At 34.6% G+C, this 23,340-nt stretch overlaps 1 pseudogene; it reads right to left on the bottom strand.

Moving 5' to 3' along the window:
* Positions 1–14,916: 14,916 nt before the first annotated feature.
* Positions 14,917–15,567, bottom strand: LOC136145862 (large ribosomal subunit protein uL30 pseudogene; annotated as a pseudogene).
* Between the last annotated feature and the right edge of the window lie 7,773 nt (positions 15,568–23,340).

The following is a 23,340-nucleotide window of genomic DNA, read 5'->3' as shown; positions in this document are numbered from 1 at the left end:
TATGTGCAATACTTTTTGTATTACAAAGTTTCACTGATCAAAGCATATCTCAAAAATTGAAAAATGCACTGTGTTTGTAGTTCAGAAGACTCAAAATTGTCAAGATATCAATTCTGCCCAAATTTATCTGTGGATATACTGCAATTTCAATCACAGTCCCAGAAGGATTTTTTGGTAGAAATTGATAGACTGATCCTAAAATTTATATGAAGAGGATTGAGCCCAGAAGAGACAAAACAATTATCAGAAAGAACATATTTGGAGAACTCACATTATTTGATTTCCAGGGTTTAATATAAACCTCGAGTAACCAAAATAGTGTGGTATTTTCTCGACATAGGAATCCAACCCAGGGATCAAACCCAGATCTCCTGCATTGCAGGTAGATTCTTTACCACCTGAACCACCAGGGAAGTTCATTGCTTTTAGGGTAGGCATAGAAATAAATGGGAGAGAATAGAGTCTAGAATCAGGCACACAGTTGGTATTTGATTGATATTTGACGTAGGTGCCAAGACATTCAGTTTTAAAAGAGCTATTTCAGCAAATGGTTCTGGAATTACTGGACATCTCTATGTAACCTATATGATGCAGACGTCTATACCTAACTGAATTTTAAATTTCTTTCCTGTTTTTCATCTTAACAAGAGAAGTAATTTTGTTTACAAGAATTTTTTTCCCAACTAAATGTAGAAAAGGATATCCTGTTTTCTGACCAAACAAGAAAGTTATTGGGATTCTGTGTAGCTTGGTTTTTAAATACCTTGTTTGTATGTTGAGCCAAAGTTTAGCATAAATCTTGGCTCTACCACTCAATTGCTCTGGGACTTTCAGCAACTAATTTTAGCTAAAATTGTTTATTATATGTGATTAATGAAAACTTCCTGATCTGCTTGCCACAAGGATTAATTTAGCACAGTTCCCAATACTTAGTAAACAATGTCTAACATAACTATGTTATTTGCAGTAAAATTTCCAAAATATTTTGAAATGTTGTTATTTGAAAACGATACTTGAATATTTATAGTAAGTAAAACTAAAGCCTTTCAGTGATTTTAATTTAAGCATTGCTCTATCAACAAAACAATGTCTATATCTATCCTTTAAAAAGCTTATCCTTTATAAACTTCATAGAATCATTTGTTAGGTATTATTATCCTCATCTAAGAAATGTTGAATCTGAGATTCATAGAAGGTAAATTGCTTGCTTATATTAAACACAGTAAGGGATTATCAAAGAAAATGGATTGAATTTGGATTTATTTTTAAGTTAAGGCTATTTTATTTGGGAGTTGGTGATGAATAGGGGGGCCTGGCTTGCTGCGATTCATGGGGCCACAAAGAGTCGGACACGACTGAGCGAACTGAACTGAACTGAAGTGATCTTTATTTCATCCCATTCTTCTCCAATTAGACATAAAAGCTTAATGTCTTTACATTTTAATTTATATTTTCATGAAATATCATTTCAATTCAGTCCAGCTCAGTCGCTCAGTCCTGTCCGACTCTTAGCAACCCCATGCACTGCAGCACGCCAGGCCTCCCTGTCCATCACCAACTCCTGAGTCCACCCAAACCCATGTCCATTGAGTCAGTGATGCCATCCAACCATCTCATCCTCTGTCGTCCCCTTCTCCTCCTGCACTCAATTTTTCCCAACATCAGGGTCTTTTCAAATAAGTCAGCTCTTCACATCAGGTGGACGAAGTAAGGGAGTTTCAGTTTCAACATCAGTCTCTCCAATGAACACCCAGGACTGATGGACTGATGTACTGGTTGGATCTCCTTGCAGTCCAAGGGACTTTCAAGAGTCTTCTCCAACACCCTAGTTCAAAACCATCAATTCTTTAGTGCTCAGCTTTCTTTATGGTCCAACTCTCACATCCATACATGACCACTGGAAAAACCATAGCCTTGACTAGAAGGACCTTTGTTGGTAAAATAATGTCTCTGCTTTTTGATATGCTGTCTACTTTGGTTATAACTTCCCTTCCAAGGAGTAACCGTCTTTTAATTTCATGGCTGCAGTCACCATCTGCAGAGATTTTGGAGCCCAGAAAAATAAAGCCAGCCACTGTTTCCACTGTTTCTCCATCTATCTGCCATGAAGTGATGGGACCAGATCCCATGATCTTAGTTTTCTGAATGTTGAGCTTTAAACAAAGTTTTCCACTCTCCTCTTTCACTTTCATCAAGAGGCTCTTTAGTTCTTCACTTTCTGCCATAAGGGTGGTGTCATCTGCATGTCTGAGGTTATAGTTATTTCTCCTGGCAATCTTGATTCCAGCTTGTGCTTCTTCCAGCCCAGCGTTTCTCATGATGTACTCTGCATATAAGTTAAATAAGCAGGGTGGCAATATACAGCCTTGATGTACCCTTTTTCCTATTTGGAACCAGTCTGTTGTTCCAGTTCTAACTGTTGCTTCCCGACCTGCATACAGGTTTCTCAAGAGTCAGGTCAGGTGGTCTGCTATTCCCATCTCTTTCAGAATTTTCCACAGTTTATTGTGATCCACACAGTCAAAGGCTTTGGCATAGTCAATAAAGCAGAAATAGAACTTTTTCTGAAACTTTCTTGCTTTTTCAATGATCCAGTGGATGTTGGCAATTTGATCTCTTGTTCCTCTGCCTTTCTAAAACCAGCTTAATGAAATGATAAATTATGGTCATCAGTCTTTTAAATTGACAGTTAATATTTTTAGTAAATTATATTCTTACACTTCAGTTTTCCCCATGAAATTTATAATGTTGTTAGGCATCTTTTTTGTTTTTATGTATTCTTAAACCAAATTTCTCCAAAAATGAAATGAAAAACAATATGTGGCCAGATAATCACCTTTACCTGCACTACAGACAAATAGATTGGATATTACAAGAAAAAAAAAAAAAGAACTTTTGTATGTGTAATGCAGTTTTTAAGATAGTGTATATTTACCTTTTGGGCATGGTAACTTGACAATGATGCAGGTTTTAACAAAACAGTGTTAAGTATATTGAAAAAGATGTGATAATATACTGTGAGAACTTCTACTATCTGTGAATATCAGAAGCTTCTTAGGCTCCTTACATTCTCATCATTAATAATATCAAAGTAAACGCCATATTCTGAAAACATCATACCTAAATGACTTAGGAATCTGATTTTAGTGGTAGCCAAAAGTGAAAGCAAAGTCACTCAGTTGTTTCTGACTTTTTTCGACACTATGGATTGTAGCCCACCATGCTCCTCCTTCCATGAAATTTTCCAGGCAAGATTACCTGACCCAGGGATTGAACTCAGGTCTCTGGCATTAAGCTGCCATCAAATTCTTTGCTTATGTTAATTGCTTTTATTTTATTTTATTTTTCCCATGTTTCAACAATGTTTTCATTTTTAAACCTTTTATTTTGTACTGGGGTATAGCCGATTAGCCATGTTGTGATAGTTTCAGGTGAACAGCAAAGGGAATTAGCTGTACACACACATGTATTCATTCTCCCCCAAATTCCCCTCCCATGCAGGTTGCCATATAACATTAGTCAGAGTTTCATGTATTGTACAGTAGGTCCTTGTTGGTTATCCATTTTAAATATAGCAGGGTGTACCTGTCTATCCCCAATATATAAGCCAATCAAGGGACTTCCCTGGTGGTCCTGTGGCTAAGACTTCAGGCTCCCAATGCAGGGGGCCTAAGTTCCATCCCTGGTCAGATTCCACATGCTGTAGTGGTATGAGACACTACCATACAAAATGCTAAAATAAATCTTTCTAATTTCATGCTTACATTAATTTAGTGCATGTCTTTTAAGATGCATTCTTCTTCCTGAATTATATAGAATATTTGGTTCCTTCTGCACAGTGTTTCATCATGTGGTGTTCTCATTGTACCATTTCCAGTAAATGAATATTGAATAGCAGTTGCAAAGCTATTTTGAGGGAGCTCTGGTTTCCAGCAGACAATGGAATCCCAAGAAAAATGCATGATTACAATCTCAGAATAAATTTGAATGTGAATATCTTCCACATTTACATGTGTTTAGACTATCTTTATAATGCCATGTTGATTGTGGAGAGCTAAGGTGATGTGAGAAATGATTATAAAGCAGAAAATTTAGAGGAGATGATAAAGATTAATGTTTTCAAGAGAAGTCCATTGTTTTGGGGATAAATGTAAAAATCACTTAAAATTTGCTGTAGTAAATTAAAACCCATATTATATTGATTTTTATATCTTAAAATATTTTCTCCAATGAGATTTATGAAATGATGTACCAATTCAATGTCTGTGTATAAAGATATGGTGAAAAAACAAGTGCGCTTTTAACAAAAATTATAGGAATATAATCAAATGGGTCACAAAGAGTCAGACATGACTAAGAGACTCTCACTTTGACTTTCAATCAAATACATATACAAAAGCATATCTTGTATATGTAATTTGGGGATTTTTTAGTTTGCTTTGGCTTTTCACTTTTGTGTAATTTGATTATTAATTTGCTGCATGAATTGGTGGAGGCTTACCTGGAAAATAACAATAATAGCCTTGTAATAAGTAACTATAATAATGGAGCAAGAACCTTATATAGTTTACACAGAATAATAAATGACGCCAATACTAATAATATAACTAGAGTTCACAATAAGCCAATATAACTGTGGGTTTGGAAACTTTCACTGCATTAAGTTGAAGTTCCTTGAGATAAGTATTAAATACAATCCAAAAAGCTAATGATGGTGGGTGGAGTGAGGGGTAGTTTGTTACGGACAGAAAGTCAGACACCATTGAGCATGTACTCATGTATTTAGGTTAGGCACAAGACCTCATGAGTCCATATGGAGAATTAGAAATTTGTGCCATTATTTGGAGCAAGAAGTAAAACCTTTTGGACTATTACAAAAATTCATATAAAGTTGTGGATATTGTATGCTATTAAAATTTCATTATTTCAGTCTGTCAGGCAAACTTTTCTTTGTATAAGCCTTTTAAAGCAAACTCAGGATTCAATATCAGTATTAATTTGGCAGTAGAAAGTACACCAGGTAAGAAGTTAGCATGGATGTATGAACTAGTTCAATCCTCAAACTTTAGTTTTTATTCTGGATCTATTTCACCTTAATTCTTGTCAGCTTGCTTAATATTTTATTGATCTGTTCGGTTCAGTTCAGTTGCTCAGTTGAGTCTGACTCTTTGTGACCCCATGGACTGCAGCATGCCAGGCCTCCCGGTCCATCACCGACTCCCGGAGTTTATTCAGACTCATGTCCATTGAGTCAGTGATGCCATCCAACCATCTCATCCTCTGCTGTCCCCTTCTCTTCCTGCCTTCAATCTTTCCCAGCATCAGGTTCTTTTCAAATGAGTCAGTTCTTCACATCAAGTGATCTGTTACTTTTCTGAATTCAGAAATTTTCATTGATATCATCTATATTTTTCTATTTCACACATATTTTTATTTTCAAAATTAAATGAAAACTCATTGGTGTTGTTGGATGAAGGGGGACTCCTTCCAGGGCCCGAAATTGGGCTCTCGTCTAACACCCAGAAATGAATTGTCCAAGGAGACACATGTGCTGACAAAGCAAGAGATTTTATTGGGAGTGGGTTCCTGGCAATAGATCAGTAGAGTAAGAGAACCCAGGAGAACTGCCCTGCCACGTGGCTGGCAGTCTCCTATGGTGATGGGATTAGTTTCTTGGTTGTCTTCAGCCAATCATTCTGACTCAGGATCCTTCCTGGTGGTCCAGCCTTGTTCAGCCAAGATGGATGCCAGCAAGAAGGATTCTGGGGAGTGGTCAGACATGTGGTGTTTCCTTTTGACCTTTCCTGAACTCTTCTGGTTGGTGGTGGCTTATTATTTCCATGTTCCTTACCAGGACCTCCTGTCATAAAACAACTCATGCAAATGGTTACTATGGTGCCTGGCCAGGGTGGGTGGTTTCAGTCAGTGTGCTTCCCCTAACAGTGTCAGAGTTCTTTGTTAAAAGGTGGGTTAGAGGAAAGGGGAGAGAAAAGCTTGGTGGGAAGAACAATATAAAAGAAGCCAAAATACCTAGATTTGGGTCTCAGGTTTTTCTTATCTTATCTGTAGGGTTAGAAGATTTTGCTTCATGTCTAGGAACCACAATTTTCTATCTACAAAATGGGTTTATATCACTGATTTTTCAAGCAGTTTATAAAAAATATTTAGATGTTAAAGGAAACACTTCCAAAGACAAATCCTAGAAAGGGGTGACTGTAATGACTCTGTTTCCTCCTTCATATTCTAAATTGTTCCAATTTAAAGAAGCGGTATTTTGACATATCAGGGTCCTGCATAGGGTGTAATTTTAAAAATAAGTGCTATGAGTGATTTCGGTGAAAATGGTAGAGTAAGTAGGTAGTAGGTAGGAGCTATCTCTTCACAGAAACTGGAGAACAAGTGGATATACTAAAAGGTTCACAGCAAGCAAGCAAATGCTAATCAAGCAAAAAGCAACTTAAAAACAATTGGAGAGACTTCCTTGGTGGTCCAGTGGTTAAGAATCTGACTTTCAGTGCAGAGAACACAGGTTTGATCCCTGGTTAATCAAAGCCCGTGCTTTGCAGCAACTAGAGACAGCCTGAGTATGGCAAAGAAGGCCCAGCACAGACAAAAGTAAAATTAAAAAAAAAAAAAATTTAAACAAAGAAACAAACAATTGGAAAACATTATGGTATTTTTAATTGCCATTGCTTCACCAGCCTCCCTGGTTTTGCAGTAGCCTAGATTCCCAGCTTGGAAAGCCGTTTCCTGTATCTGTAGGGAGTAGAGCAAACTTTATTACCAAAGAATTGTGCTTGTATGAACCTGAACAATTCAGGAGAAACATCTGTCTTCATTTTGCCTAACTTAGAACTCATTCAGGATAGAAAAGTGGCAGCATTTCTCTTGCCTAGGGGAAAAGATTAAAGTTCAAACAAACTATAGAGATTGAAAGTCATGGAGGAAAAGTTAGAAAGAATTTTTTTGGGGGGAAATTAGGGCATGCCAAAACCCGTGCATTTTGGGAAACATAGAAAATGACATTCATGCCCAGGCATACCACATGCTCAGAAAAGACCTGTAAAGACCATAAACTATCATCTCTAGGCTTACTGCATGTAGGTAGAAAGTAAAGGTAAGGCAGAATTGTAAAGACCCTTGCTAAGAATTGATGGGTGAAGGAGTGCTCCCAGCACAGAGTAAATTTGCAAAGATTATGAGAGATCATTTTTTCTTTTTTTGTTGTTGTTTACCTACTTACTTTTTTCTATCTCTCTCTATTTCCTCCCCCTCCCCCCCCACCCCCAGGTGGAAGAGGGCTCCTGGTGTTCAGGGAAATTCTGCCAATCTCTAATAAGAAGAGACTTGAGAGATCAAATATGAGAAAGAAAACACACTTTACAAAAATAAATTGGAAAAGACACTAAACAAACACCTACAGGGCATAGAAAGCAATACACAAAAACTGTGAAGAAGGAAATAATTGTATTTCCAGGGTTACCACATTATAATATTCAAAATAGCAAGTTTTCAACGAAGAAAACATTTCTTTAACAAGAAAATGTAACACATTCACATAAAAAATTCACAAAAATTGCTTTTAAGAAAGTATGACATTGGACTGACTTACTAGGCAGATACTTTAAATCAAGTATCTTAAATATGCTCGAAGAGCTAAAGGAAACCAAGAGAACACTATATGAAAAATAGAGAATATGAAGAGAAATTTTTTTTAAATGTGAAGAAGAACAAAAAAGACAGACATACTGGAACTGAGATGTATAGTAACAAATGAAAAAATCACTAGAGAAGTTCAGTAGTAGATTTTAGTAGACAGTAAGTATAATGTATAAGAGAACCTGAAGACAGAGCAATTGTCTAGTTTGAGGAGCATAAAGGAAAAAGAATGGAGAAAAAAATGCACAGTCTAAGAGACATGGGTGGTGGTGGTTTAGTCGCTAAGTCATGTCCAACTCTTGGGACTGTAGCCTGCCAGGCTCCTCTGTCCATGGATTCTCCAGCAAGAATACTGGAGTGGGTTGCCATTTCCTTCTCCAGAGGATCTTTCCAACCCAGAGATCGAACTTGGTCTCCTGCATTGCAAGCGGATTCTTTATCAACTTAACTATAAGGGAAGCCCAAGAGACATTGGGGGCATCATTGAACATACTAATATAGACATAATAGGAATCCTAGAGGAACAAGAAATAGATGAAAGGACAGAAAGAGCATCTGGAAGAATAATGGCAGAAAACTCCCTGAATTTAATCTAAAACAGACAGACACAGAGCCAAAAACACACACACAAATCTACATATTCAGGAAGTTAAATGAACTCCAACAGAGTAAACTCAAAAGAGGTCCATAAACTATGACATTATAATCAACTTTTCAATAGTGGAGACAAGGTTATAATCTTGAATGCATCAAATTAAGCACAAAGATTGTGGAAGTAAAGATATAGTAAAACAAGCCAAGTTAGAAACCATTTTGAATTCAGTGATAATGGAATTAAGACAGGTGAACATTTGGGAGATGCAACTAAGTCAGTGTCCAGAGAAAAAGTCATATCTCTAAATGAATAAAATAAAAAATAATAAAAGCCTGAATAAAAATATAAAGGGCTCTAGCTTATGAAACTGGAGGGGAAAAAATGAATTAAGCAAAAATAAACTCAAGTAAAGATATAGCAAAATAACAGAAACTGATTAAACAGAATAGAAAACATACATTTGAGAAAATGAGCTAAACTAAACACTGGTCCTTTAAGCAATTAACACATTTTACTTACCTCTAGAGAAATTAATTGAGAAAAAAAGGGAGAAAAGACATGTTATGAATATCATAAATTAAAAATACCATTGCAACAGATACTCAAGGTATCAAAATGATTAGCTATGACTGTTGTGAACAATTGGATAACAATATATCTGCAGCAGTTTGAAGTAACATCTTTCTTAAAAAAACATAAAAATCATTATCACAAACTGGACATCACTGAAATTAAAAATCTCTGCCTATTAAAAGACAGTATTAAGGAAGTAAAAAATGAAGTCAAGAACAGTAGTAGGATATGAAGTATCCCTGGGAAGGCCAATCCAATTTTAAGAATGTACAAAATATTTGACGGTGATTTCACAAAAGAGAATGCCGAATAAGCATGTGAAAATTGTGTAGCATGTGCAAGCAAATATAGAACACAATGAGTTACCAGAGTCTCGTTTACAAAAGGGAAATAGTTATTGCTGGTGAGATTAGTAACTGGAGGGAGATACAAGTAAGCATGCTGGGATACTGGTAATAGTGGGCTCTTTTCTCTGGGTTCTGATTACATGGGTGAGTTCATTTTGCAAAAATTTGTTCAGTTGTACAGGTATGATTTCAGCATTTTCCTGTATTATGCTATAATTCAAAAATGTGCAGGAGCAAAAAGAAAAAGAAAATGAATTGAGGCATCAAACAGAAGATATTTTAAGTTTATCTTCATATTCACACCTGCATATTTTTCCTATCTTGGATTTTTCAGGCTGTGATACATATCTTCTTAATGTATTTATTCCACTGATCATAGACTTCTTTTTCAGTGCTGCTATGGAAATATTTTCTTCTTAAAGTTCATTTTATATTATTTCAAGGAACATTGGCTGAAAAGGGTAATATTTATGCACAGTCTGCTGTATTCATATAATACTTTTTGAAAATGATAAATGAAAAAAGAATTATATAGTTATGTATTAATTATAAATAATTGCATAACACAGATATTTCTTATTACATAATGACACTTTACATAATAATGTTTATCATTATCTTTGAAAAGCATAAAACTTACAAAGATATAAAGATATAATTGGTGTTTAATGCATTTACAAATCTGATCATTTACTTTTTCCTCTATTGTAATGATAAAAAGTTAACATGTGAAATTTTGAACTTGTTAATAATTTTGTCACTTTCTTTGTCAATGGATTGATAAACTACTACACCTCCCTACATGTATTGAAATTGAGCCAATAGGGCACACTACTAATAGAAATAATGGTAATTTAACATTATTTTTTAAAAAAAGAAACTGTGTATGTCCAAGTATTTCATATTATGGTAAATGACATATGCAAGATGTTTTAAAATCATTTTTTAAATGTTCACACACTAATTAGAATGTAATAATATCAAGTGTTGCTGAAAATAAAAATTTTCAGAGCTCACAAATTTTTCACTTACTCTATATTCTGAAACTTGTTCCTTTTACCCCCTGGAGGAAACTCTCCTACGACTTATTTAAAAAAAAAAAAATATTAGTCTTGGTCTAAAAAGTTTAAGGGAAAAGAAGGCTAGTGATAATAATATTTTTTCTCTTGTCAAGCATGAGTCTATCATTTCTGTTCTATGAAGAGTATTTCCTGCATGTCTTCACTTATAACATCATGGTTTTTCACAAGCGGTTCTATTTGCTCTATGATAAGCTTAATTGACAATTTAATGAGTTGGTTAATTAGTTAACTAATTATTTCAGCAAATAATTAACTATAATTTATTAGTTGATTTTGCAAATGATAGCTAATGGAAAACTTTAGGTCTCTCTTGAATAAAGTTAAATAATAATTATAAGATGGTTATAACTTTTTACCTATAACTGAACTCATGTCTGGCTGCTTGCCACTCAAAAAGTCAATACCCAAGAGGCAGTTGTTGGTAGAAAAGAAAGTTGCTTTTAATAAGATCACTGTAAGTCTAGGGAGATGGTGAACTCAGGGTCCACCAAAAACCGTCTCTGAAGATTCTGCTTGGCTATGAAAATTTTAAAGGGAAAAGTGGAAGTAAATCTCAGTTAATCATTGAGACAGAGGGCAGAGCCATTGTCACCCCCACTAAATGCAAGCTTGTCTTATGATCTTTCTTTAGATACTAACCTTGACAACAGTTTGTTCACACAGTTTTTTCATAACATTACTGAAAGGGAAGCTAGGGGAAAGGTTTGGTCTTCTGTTAATTACATTATTCTTCATGTCTATTTCTTTGCTCTACAGGAAGAAACAACAGGTTATGTGAGGCATGTGTGATCAAATGATTTGAAAAGTGTGCTTGAACTGGAGATGAGCAGAGAATAGAGATGCCTGATTTAAGTTTAGTTGCAATATAGATTTGCTATAGTGACGAGGAGAAAGGATTTCTTGCTGAGGGTAGTTCCCTGCAAAGAGCTGCTTACAAATCCCCCCACTCACCCCTATCAGATATCATTTCATTTCTTCTCTATGGGCTTAAGGACAAAGGTCTGTCTCCTGTAACTGCTTCATGCTGAGAAAGGGTATTGAAGTCTTAGAAAAAAAAAAAAGACATTAATCTGGTTTTGAAGAATCTCTTTGCTGACCATTTTAATTGCCCACTTACATGTGTGGATAGAGCAAGCTACAATCATTTTAATACCCATAAATATGTAGATTATTGTGAGAAATACCGTTAATCCCATCCTTTTAAGGCCAGTTCTTGAAATTGCCCTAGCCATAGCCTCAATACTGCTCAAGATGGACAAGCTTATGTAATGGATACAGTCTGGTTGTCATGCAGTTAGCTTTTTCCCTCTGGTGGCAGTTATAGTGTCTGTAAAACAACTCAGGAATGTACATTAGACAGTGAGTCTGTGATTCTATTTTCCTAATCATTAACTGCTTGAGTCTGTTCTTTTTTGACTCAGGAAAGTCTGAGAGATTTCAGCTTTTCTACAAACAGGAGACAGGGGACATGGAGAGGACTTTACCTGGGGGATGACCCCACAGGGCATTTCTTGGTTCCATAGCTATAAGTGAATATAAACTTAAGAAAAAAATATATAGTTAGAGCTTAATTATTACAGCTTCCCATGTGGCTAAGTGGTAGAGAATCGGCCAGCCAAACCAGAGACATGGGTTCAAACCCTGGGTTGTAAAGATCCCCTGGAGAAAGAAATGGCAACCTACTCTAGTAATCTTGCCTAGGAAAACCCATGGACAGAGAAGTCTGGTGAGCTACAGTCTATGGGATCACAAAGGGGTAAGGCATGACTTAGCAACTAAGCAACCACATAGAATCCCTTCAGTATTAAATTATTTATATCAATCTACTACAACTATATGCACATATAGTATTTGTGCCATTGTGTCTTTCTGTGCTGAGTACCACAGTCACAGTCCCACAATGGTCTTCTATCTTTAATAGATGAGGCAATTAAAAAAAAATATTCAAGAGGATTTATTCCACCAGGGGTCAGGGCATTTGGAGAAAAAAATTATCTCTGTCTGTAGAACTGCATTAGACCTTTTTTGTTTGTTTATTTCAGGTTCCAAAATCAGTGAACGACATTCCCAAAGCAGTCTTTAAGTTTGGTTGTGTCTTCAGTTTTTGAAATGTACAGTGTATAATGAGAAATTTTTCCTCTGAGGCCCCTATGTACTGATTCAGCGTGAGGAAAGAAGACAGAGATATCCAACACATATTACAGATTTTAAGAGGATATTAAAATAGAAGTTTCTGAGAAAGTGAATAAATAAAGGTATCAGACTGGTAAAGGAAGGTAGAAAAAAGAAAAAGGTTATACAACACTATACATTCATTGGACAATGGACATAAGTTCCAGCAAAGTCCAGGAGATAGTGAAGGACAGGAAAACCTGCTGTGTTGCAGTCCATGGGGTCTCAAATAGTTGGACATGACTGAGAAACTGAATAATGGGAACAATACAATCATTATTTGTTGGTATAAGTTTAAATGTTTAACTAATATGAAAATGAAAACTTGAATTGTTACTTAATTATAAATGTTTATGATATGCAATGGCACTACTTTATAGTTTTACTTCAAGAAACCATAATAAAATTCTATGAACAAGATTCAGAGGCAGACATAATTCTCCTCAAAATTTATATTTCAAAATATATAAGGGGACATCTGCCTCTGACCAAGATGGAGGAACAGGGGCCGGATTTATCCTTCCACAAGGGAAGAAAAAAAAAAAAAACACCAAAATCTTGGGAGGAAAAGGGTTTTCATGACAGTGGATATTAAAGTGATCCTTGGGAGATGGGAAACAAAGAAGGTGAACATATGATTGCCTCATTTTCCTGCCTAAAAGAAATACTCTGCCTCAGATTTATGAGGGAAATTTTACAGTTGTACACTTCTTTCTGCACAGAATTTTGCCTTGTGCTATTGGCTAGAAGAAAGTCACAGGTCTTGTCCATGCATCAAGGGAGGGGATTATACAGGGCAAGAACATTAGGAGGTAGGAATTACAGATGCCATAAGACTAACTGCTACTATTACGAACAACTTTGTGTCCATAATCCAAAAATTTATATGAAATGGACAATTCCTTAAAAGAAAGACTTTCCCCAAATATTTAAAGCAATTTTAACAACATAATACAGTGGGTTTCACTGGTGGTTCAGAATCTGCCTGCAATGCAGGAGACTGGGGTTTGATCCCTAGTTTGGGAGGATCACCTGGAGAAGGGAATGGTTACTCACTCCAGTATTATTGCCTGGAAAATCCCATGGACAGAGGAGCCTGGCAAGCTACAGTCCATGGGGTCACACAAAGTTGGACATGACTGAGCATCTATCACTTTCCATGGGAGGATTAACCATATAATAGCCAAATATAATAAAATAGCCAAATACTGGAAAAAGAACAAATGTCATCAGCAGATGAATGGATAAGTCAGCTGATATTATCTAGGCAACAGAATACTACCAAGTGATAAAATAAAAAAAAGTCACAACCACATGCAGCAAAATAGATTAATCTCTAAGTAATTATGATGAGTATCAAAAGCCTGAACAAAGAATCCGTCAATGCCCCAAGTGGAAGAAGTAGCAAAAAATTTTATTCTTTCAATGCATTATTTTCCTCTTTGTGATTTTGGCACAAGCCCTAGCAGTCCTGGTCATTCTTTACTGTATTTAAATAATTTCTTTTAAAATTCTTAATCATTATTCATTATGAACTGTTTGGTCCGAAATAAGCTACTCTGTCGTAGTCAGACTCAGAAGGCTGACATCTCTCAAGTGCAGAATTAAAAAATGAGAACATAGTACAGGATTTGTAAGATGTAGTACTTCCATGTCAGGTTAGTATTTGAGAAAATATTAATGGAATACCCTTGTTCCTTTATTTTTGCTAGATACATATTTTTTGTTTATGCAAAGTAGCTAGATATAGAGTTTCTGTTTTTTGAAGCATGGGAAATAATTGTTGAATGAGTATAACATACTGATCCTGTAATTCCCTTTGGTATTCCCCCCCAAAGATGACTTATTTTTATACGTGTCTAATAGTTATACATGTGTGACTTTGTAGAAAATTCCATGTAATCTATCACTATTTTAATTAGCATTATTACCAATGCTTTCCGACATGATAAAGTTAAGATTATGATCATACATTTTATAGATAAATTGTTTAAATCAAAGAACAGAAGTCATGTCAATGGGTTCATGGCAGTTGGTTACATTGCTTCAGTTTTTAAGACAAAAATAAAAGGAAGAAAGATATGATAAAGCAAGAAGTCCAACAGAACATAAACAAAATTATTTACAGACATGCTGTATATTGTAAGACAGCCATTAGCATTAACATCATTTAACATTTATTGACTTTTTTGAAATTTAGTGGTTTGTATTCATCATAAAATTTAATCTATATAACAAACTTGGATATCAATTGTTAGTATAGATTTGTAAATAAGAAAGCAGTCTCAGAAAATAACAAATAAAACATGGTAGAGTTGCAATTAAAATATAGTTCTGTCTTTCCCTGCTTCAGCCTTGAAGTGTGCCTTTTCTTCAAATAAATAAATAAATAAAGTAATAGAATGAGCACTTAACTGCAACAACTCCCTGTAGAAGTAACTCAAGAGAGTGGATGCAAATGACAGGTGGTCTTTTGCTTCATTCTGCCTCATGGAGAAGACACTAAAGGGCCACAGGAAGCTGTTGCTTCTTTGAAACATTTTCCAAAAGTACAGATCTCATGGACCAGATATTCTATGCAGATGAGGTCATATTTGCCAAGAGATTGAGAAATAAACATTATCCATCAAGGTAATTTGTTTCTTGTTGATTTTGCCATAGCCATGCTGTAGATCAATTCATTTATGGACTTCAGATTTGGGTTCCCCTATGCAATGTATGATTCCACAATTCTCAGCATGTTAATTGAAACCTTGTTGGACTTCACAAAGGTGCTGTTGAAGATCTGACAAAGGGAAAGAAGCTGTAACACCTTCAAAAACTTTGTGCTCACTTCATTGGTAACTCTGATTCTGATGACAAACGCCAATTTGGGTTCCATGGGTACAAAAAAGTTGCAGGTTTATCTTGCCACCACAGCCATTCAAATTTCAGTTCAAATGCAGTTCACATCTGCCTGTATTCCTTGTGAAGTGCTTAGCTTTTTCATGGATAAGCTTCCTCCTTGCCTTTCAAAGCATCTTTTGGGAAAATTTCTTTCTAAGGCACTTGATCCTAATCTCTCTGAAATCCTTCCCTTTATCTTAAGGGTTTCCGGCACAATAGGAACCTTCTTTTTCTTCTCTTCTGCACCCTCCATCGTTCCAGCTGGGAAAGAGAAAGGGGATGTTTTTCAAACTGTTAGTAAAGTCAGTAACATTAATTTGAAGAGATTTGAGATCTTTATTTTTTCTTAATGAAAAATAATAAAATGATATTATTATTAATGAAAATTATATAATAGATAAAATAGCATGTTTGTGTTAATTGCTCTGTCATGTATGACTCTTTGTGACTCTAGGGACTGTAGCCTGCCAGACTCCTCCGTCTGTGGAATTCTCCAAGCAAGAATACTAAAGTGGTTTGCCATTCCCATTTCCAGGGGATCTTCCTGACCCAGAGATCAAACCTGCCTCTTCTGCATTGCAGTGTTGCAGGCAGATTCTTAACATCTGAGCTTCCAAGGAAGCATAGTGTGGATTATATGCAAGTTTTTACACCTATAAAGGCCATTCAGGGTGTGTGTGTATGAACTTTTGCTTATGCGCACAAATGTAATTCATACATATATGCTACATCATGATGGAAAATATATTTGTGTGTGTGTTTCTTGGTAAAAAAATTGAAAGACATCATCGTTCTAAAAAACAATGGAGTATATTTACTCAGAAACAAGATTCTGCAAAAACTAGCATTTAAGTACCTTATATTACATCATAGAAAATTGAAAATTAGTAGAGTAACCAGTGATCTGACATAGTGAAATTTTCCCTGCTGTTATCTGAAAAGCAAATTTAATTACATTATTTTCATCTACTTTAATAATCTGGCATCAAAAATAGAAATAAAAAATCACTTCTTATTTTGCATTTGATGTTATAATTAATAACAGGCATCTATTATTTCCTATGGAACAATCCTAATCAGTCAAGCATTCTTGTTTTTAGTCTTCTTCCAAGAAGTCAAGAACAATATATTATAGATGGAATAGCTTAAAGAAATCAGTGAAATAAAATTTCCCCCTATTTCAAAGTTCACATTTTATACTATTTTTTTCATACCTGTGATCTGGGATTTGAGCCATTTCTAATTAAAATTCTTCTGCTGATCAAGTTTGGCCTTAAAGCTTGATGGCTTGCATATTTGTTTACAAACTGGCAGCATTTCTCTAATGAACTGTGAGTGTTAGGACAATAATATATTTATTGGGACTAGTATTCACATTGTCACATCATGAAAAGTATTTATTACATGCTGTTTATGGTGCTATAAACTATTTTTGCTTTTAAAATAGGAAATAAAAGTCAACAGGACTTTGAGGTATGATCATGTTGCTTTCCTATAGGACATACAACTTATATCATGTACATTACTTCACTTCATGCAAAAGTATTCATTTTTAACAAATGTGTCATATCACAAGCAACAGGATTCATAACATTAAAAAGATATCTTGGCAAAATAAATTGCACTACAACATAATTGTGATACGAAACTTATTAAGGCAGATGGAAACAGAACAATCTGATCTATTGGTATAAACAGATTGTTGAAAGTAGTGTTTCACATTAAAATATTTAGTTGAACTTTTACTAAATTAATTAACCTGAAGTATTTGTGTGTGTGTGTGTGTATGTGTTTTTAAGTAGACAATTTCATTCATGTATATATTTACATATAATATTTAACCTAACTTGTCAAATTAACAGTGGCTTAAAAAAATATCATCATAAAATAGATCTTGAACCTGGAGTCCCTCAACTACAGAGTAATCGAGTATGATTTTGCATACTGTACATTGCACAAGACATCTAGCTTATGGGAAGTGGGTATGGAGTGGAGTGATGGGGGGTGGGATAAAGCCAAACTTCCCTTTGATAAAAAAGGAGGAATTTCTTTTAAATTTTCAAAAACAAACAAAAAAGTTACCTATGGGTTGACCAAAGCTATGCACAACTTCTTTTCACCAGTCCATTTGCTCTTCAATCTCTGATCTTGTGCAACCTACTACCAGAATCAATAGAGTTTAATGGAAAGACATTACTCTGAGCATGGCCACTTTTGCAGGAGGGCTACAGAAAATGTCTTAAATAGATTATAACATGAGTAAAAGAAAGGCTTGTATTTTATTTTAAATATTTATATTGTCAATATATAAAACATTTAAACATTTTGCTTTAGGCTGTGCGTGCATGTTCAGTCGCTCAGTAGTGTTTGACTCTTTGTGACCCCACCAGGCTCCTCTGTCCATGGGATTTCCCAGGCAAGAACACCGGAGTAGGTTGCCATTTCCCACCGCAGAGGATATTCCTGACCCAGGGATCCATCCCACAACTCCTTCCTCTTCTACATTGGCAGATGGAGGTTGTACAACTGTTTTCAAGAATAAAAATCTTATTAATTTTTTTTTAATACGTGTTTTTGGTGTGTCTGTGATACAATAGGCTTCACAGGTGGCACAGTAATAAAGAATCTACCTGACAATGTAGGAGATGCAAAAGACACGGGTATGATCCCGGGTCAGAAAGGTCCCCTGGAGTAGACAGTGGCAACCAACACTCCAGTATTCTTGCCTGGAAAATTCCATGGACAGAGGATCTTAGCAGGCTACAGTCCATGGGGTCACAAAGAGTCAGATATGATTGAACACACACACACACACACACACACACACACACTCATTCCAGAAATTGTTTAAAAATATTTTTTTTTAATTCTTTACTCATTTTAGCCCCTCAGTCAAAATTATATGATGAAGACAATTAAAGCTTATGTAATAACAATTGATTACCCATGTTTCATTGGATTACAAACACTTATAAAATTTACATCTTATATCTTGTTCACTTGCAAAGTACAGATTGTCCCTCTCTGTAGCCTAACAAATGAATTTTAAATAAAATTAAGCTTTTCTTCTAACTTTTTTGTAATAGTGAAACAGCCTGATCTTAGCAGTGTAACTTATTTCCACAGGCATCTTCTCAAGTTTGTTCTGCTTTTACCAATTAGACCTGTCAATCATCCCTTTTCCATTATGTATTCTACTCTAGATAGTAATATAATCCATTAATCTGCAGAAAACTCTTTTGTTTTTGTCTCATGTGACTCTACAACCTGCAAAACCTGTAAAATCTACCAGTAAAAACATCATTATACTATACAGTAGGGACAACTACAGAAGGTATTGGAGAGTAAGTGTGCTTTGTTAGTATACATGGCCCGTTTTGATTTTTTGTTTGTTTATTGTTGATACATCTTGAGAAAAAACACAGCAGAAATGTAGAAAATGCAACTACTAATCATCTCTCTCCACCCAAAATTTTAAATGCTAATTTTTGCTATCTAAACTTTTCACCTAGTTCTTAAAAAAAAAAGATACTGAATTATATTTCAATCAGTTCTTAACATTTTGATTTTATATTTCCTAGTTTTTTAACCATTTATTTTTAAAATTGAGACATGTAATACATTCATAGAAAAGAGTGTAAAACAAAACTTGCAGTTAAACAAATTATTACAAAGTCAACATTGTGTATCTATCTCCCAGATCAAAATATATAACATTGTTAGAATCTCCTAAATTGTTACCAATTGTCTCTTCCTCACAACATCTTGAAAGTGAAAGTGACTCGGTCATGTCTGACTCTTTGTGACCCCACGGACTATAACCTGTGAGGCTCCTCTGTCCATGGAATTCTCCAGACAAGAATACTGGTGTGGGTAACTGTTCCCTTCTCCAGTGGATCTTCCCAACACAGGGATCAAACTCAGGTCTCCAGCAATATGGACAGATTCTTTACCTTCTGAGCCATGAGGGAAGCCCACAATATCATACTCTCTATAAAATACCCCTACTCCAAAACCTGTGGGAATCAGTAACTTGTTTTGTTGAGTTTACCTCCAGCAATCCATGAAAAATCATTTAATTTTGTTTAATTTTGAAATTTATGTCAGTGGCTTCACATACTATGTTTTATGTGTCTGGCTTTGATTTGACATTTTATTTTTCATTTCCTTCCTGTGTTCAATATTGCTCATTTCCTTCCTGTGTTATAGGCCATTTCATGAATATACAATTTAATTCTTTATTTTATTAGAGATTTAATTTGTTTCCAGTTTTTCTCAATCTGAGCAACATCTGTGTAGTTGAGCATGCATGTGTCTAGAGTATATACTTGGAGTGGAGTTACATTTTAGAGAATATGTGAATTTCTAATGACCAAACTCATTTCCATAGTCCATATATTAGCTTACACTCCTACAAGTAGTATATAAAAATTCTATCATTCTGTACTTTTGGAAAAATAGAAATTGTTAATGATTTCAATGTATTGCTAAGTCCCTACAGTGAGTATATGATGGTATCTATTATAGTTTTATTTTTTATTCACTTATTGCTATAGAAATCAATTGCATTTTCATATATTTCTCCTATAAAATACTTCAGAAATATTTCATTACAAAATAATGGCATTTATTCATTTTTTTCCTGTTGAATTATATTTTCTTTTATGATTGCTTTGTAGAACTGCTTTAAATTTATTTTATTCAAGTTCAGTTGATTTACAATGTTGTGCTAATTTCTTCTGTACATCAAAGTGATTCAATTATGCATATTAATAATTAATACATAGATATTTTTCATATTCTTTTCCACTATGGTCTATCGTAGGATATTGAATATAGTCCCTTGTGTATGCATTAAGACCTTGTTTATTCATTCTGCATATAATAGTTTGCATCTGCCAATCCCAAACTCCCATTCATCTTCTCCCACTCCCTTCCTTTGGCAACCACAAGCCTATTTTCTACATGTGTGAGTCCATTTCTTAGATAAGTTCATTTTTGTCATATTTTAGATTCCATGTGTAAGAGATATCATATGGTATTTGTTTTTGTCTTTCTGACTTACTTCCCTTAGTATAATAATCTCTAGGTCCATCAGTGTTGTTACAAATGACATTTCATTCTTTGTCTGAGTATGAGTATTTTCCATTGTATGTATGTATATATGCACATCTTCTCTATCTGTTCATATGTTGGTGAACATTTAAGTTGTTTCTATGTCTTGGCAATTGTGAACAGTACTGCTATAAACATAGGGTTCATGAATCTTTGAACTATAGTTTTTGGCTGTACATATGCCCAGGAATGGAACTGTTGGATCATACAGTAACTCTGCTTTTAGTTTTTTGAGGAACCTTCATACCATTTTTCCATTGTGGCTGCACCAGCTTATATCCCTACCAACAGTGGAAGAGAGTTTCCTTTTCTCCACACCTTCCCCAGCATTTATTATTTGTAGACATTTTATGACATCCATTCTGACTGGTGTGAGATGGTACTGCACTGGAATTTGGATTTGCATGTCTCTAATAATTAGCAGTGTTGAGCATCTTTTTATGTGCCTGTTGGTCATCTGTATGCCTTCTTTGAAGAAATGCCTATTTAGGTCTTCTGCCCAATTTTTGAGTAGGTTGTTTTGTTGTTGTTGTTTTGTTGTTATTGAATTGTATGAGCTATTTTTATATTTTGGAAACTAAGCCCTTGTCAGGAACATCATTGGCAAATATTTTCTCCCAGTTGTACTTCAAATATCTTCTGCTACTTAGCATTTTGCTTTAATAATGTCTGTAGATTTGTTTTTTTATACATTTTAGGCCCTTGGTTTTTCTATCAATGGTAGATACCCACAATTCCCAAAATGTATCTTGTGACACTTCTATATACCACCTGAACTCATGGGAATGCTGTAGGATATGTTAAATTTTCAAAGGAAATTCAGCAATGCTGAATATCTGTTGAACAATGTGTAAAATACTAGCTTGAAGAAGTTAACAATTTCAGCATTATATTTACTACATTCTTTTGAATAATAATGCATTTTTGCAAGCTAGATTTCTAGTGATTTTTGTGATAAAATATAATTACCAATATAGACATATACCTTATACCCTTCACAAAAATTAACTCAAAGTTGATCACAGGTATAAAAGTAAAACTAAAAACTATAAAACTCCTAGAAAGCAAATATGAGAAAATATGGATGACCTTGGATACAGTGATGATTTCTTTCATATAATACCAGAGTTAATATCCATGAAAGAAAGAATTGATAAGCTGGACTCCACTAAATTTAAAAACTTACACTCTGTGAAAGACAATATTAAAATAACCAGAAGATAAGACAGGTTTGGAGAAAATATTTGTAAAAGACATCTGATAAAGAATTTTTACCCAAAACACACAAAGAACTCTTAAAATTCAGTGATAAGAAAGCAAACTATCTGATTTAAAAAATGTTAAAGATTTTAACAGACTCCTCATCAAAGAAGATACACAGATGGTAAATAAGCATATGAAAAGATGTTCCATGTCATAGATCATCAGGGAAATGCATATTAAAACAACAATGAAATACTCCTACACCCCTATTAGAATACCCAATATCTAGGCACTGACAGCCTCAAATGCTGGCCAAGATGTGGAGCAACAGGACCTCTCATTCATTTCAGGTAGGAATGCAAAATGCCACTGCCACAGTTTGGCAGTTTCTTACAAAATTAAACTTACTCTTACCATGTGATATGATAGCCATGCTCATTAGTAGTTACCCAAAAGAGTTTAAAACTTCTGTCAGCAGAAAAGCCTACAAATGGATGTCTACAGGAGTTTTATTTTACTCATAATTGCCAAAACTTGGAAGCAACCAAGATATCCTTGGTTGGTACGTCCAGACAATGGAATATTACTTGGCACTAAAATGAAATAAGCTATCAAGTCATAAAAAGACATGGAGGAACCCTAAATGCATATTACTAAGTGAAAGGCAATTTAATTTTTTAAATCTATATGTTTTATGTTTTTAGCTATATGAAATTCTGGATTATACAAATTATGGAGACAATAAAAAAGTTACTGGTTGGTGGGGCTTGGGGGAGGGGAGAGAGATGAACAGTTGGATCACATAGGATTTTAGAGCAGTGAAAATTCTCTGTATGATTATATAATGATGATTTATGTCATTATACATTTGTCCAAATGTATAGAATATACAATATCAAGTGAATGCTAATGTCAATATGGACTTTGGGTGACTTGTCAGCATACATTCATCAATTAAAACAAATGCTGTGGTGGTGAATGTTGGTAATGCAGAATGTTTTGCAAGTGTGGGGTCAGGAAATACATAGGAAATCTCTGTATATTTCCCTCAAATATGCCATAAGTCTAAAACTGCTCTGAAAATAAACTCTTAATACATTAATAATAGAAAAAAATTTTTTTTAAGAAATTGTCACTCAAAAATCAGTTTGGAAGAGGAATTAGGATCCAATCTAATTCAAGGGTTGAAATAGGCACACACAACCCATTAATAAGTTAGTGAATATTTCAAGAATGAAATAAAATTCTTTTTCAGTTTATGTACACTAGTACATTTTAGAATATGAACAGTTTTAAGGTTTTTTTTTTTAACCTATTAAACAAACAAAATGATGATTTCTTTGGCCTATGGATGTCATAGAAAAAAAAAGTACACCATAATGGTATCACAGACAGAGAAACTTTAAGAATTTCTGGAATAATAGTGTTTCAGTACAGTGGGACTCTAAGGTTGAGTTTGGGAAAATGTACAGATTCTATAATTATACATGTAATTAAAAAGCCTGGGAGACTGAGTGTGGAACTTGAATATTTCCTCTTCACATTGTGTTTGGATCAGCCTTGGTCTCATTAACTGAACAGCAGTTTCAACATAGCTATTTCTTTGCTCAAATTGACTCAAGTCTGTGATCAGAAAATCTTATTCCTCTTAATTAAATAATCTTTAATAGATCATCTAAAGCGTATCTTTAAATAAAACAGCAATAAG

The sequence above is a fragment of the Muntiacus reevesi genome, chromosome 1, assembly GCF_963930625.1.
Source record: "Muntiacus reevesi chromosome 1, mMunRee1.1, whole genome shotgun sequence".
Classification (NCBI taxonomy): domain Eukaryota; kingdom Metazoa; phylum Chordata; class Mammalia; order Artiodactyla; family Cervidae; genus Muntiacus; species Muntiacus reevesi.
Note: the sequence above shows the minus strand (reverse complement) of the source record. Positions and strands in the feature narration are given on the sequence as shown.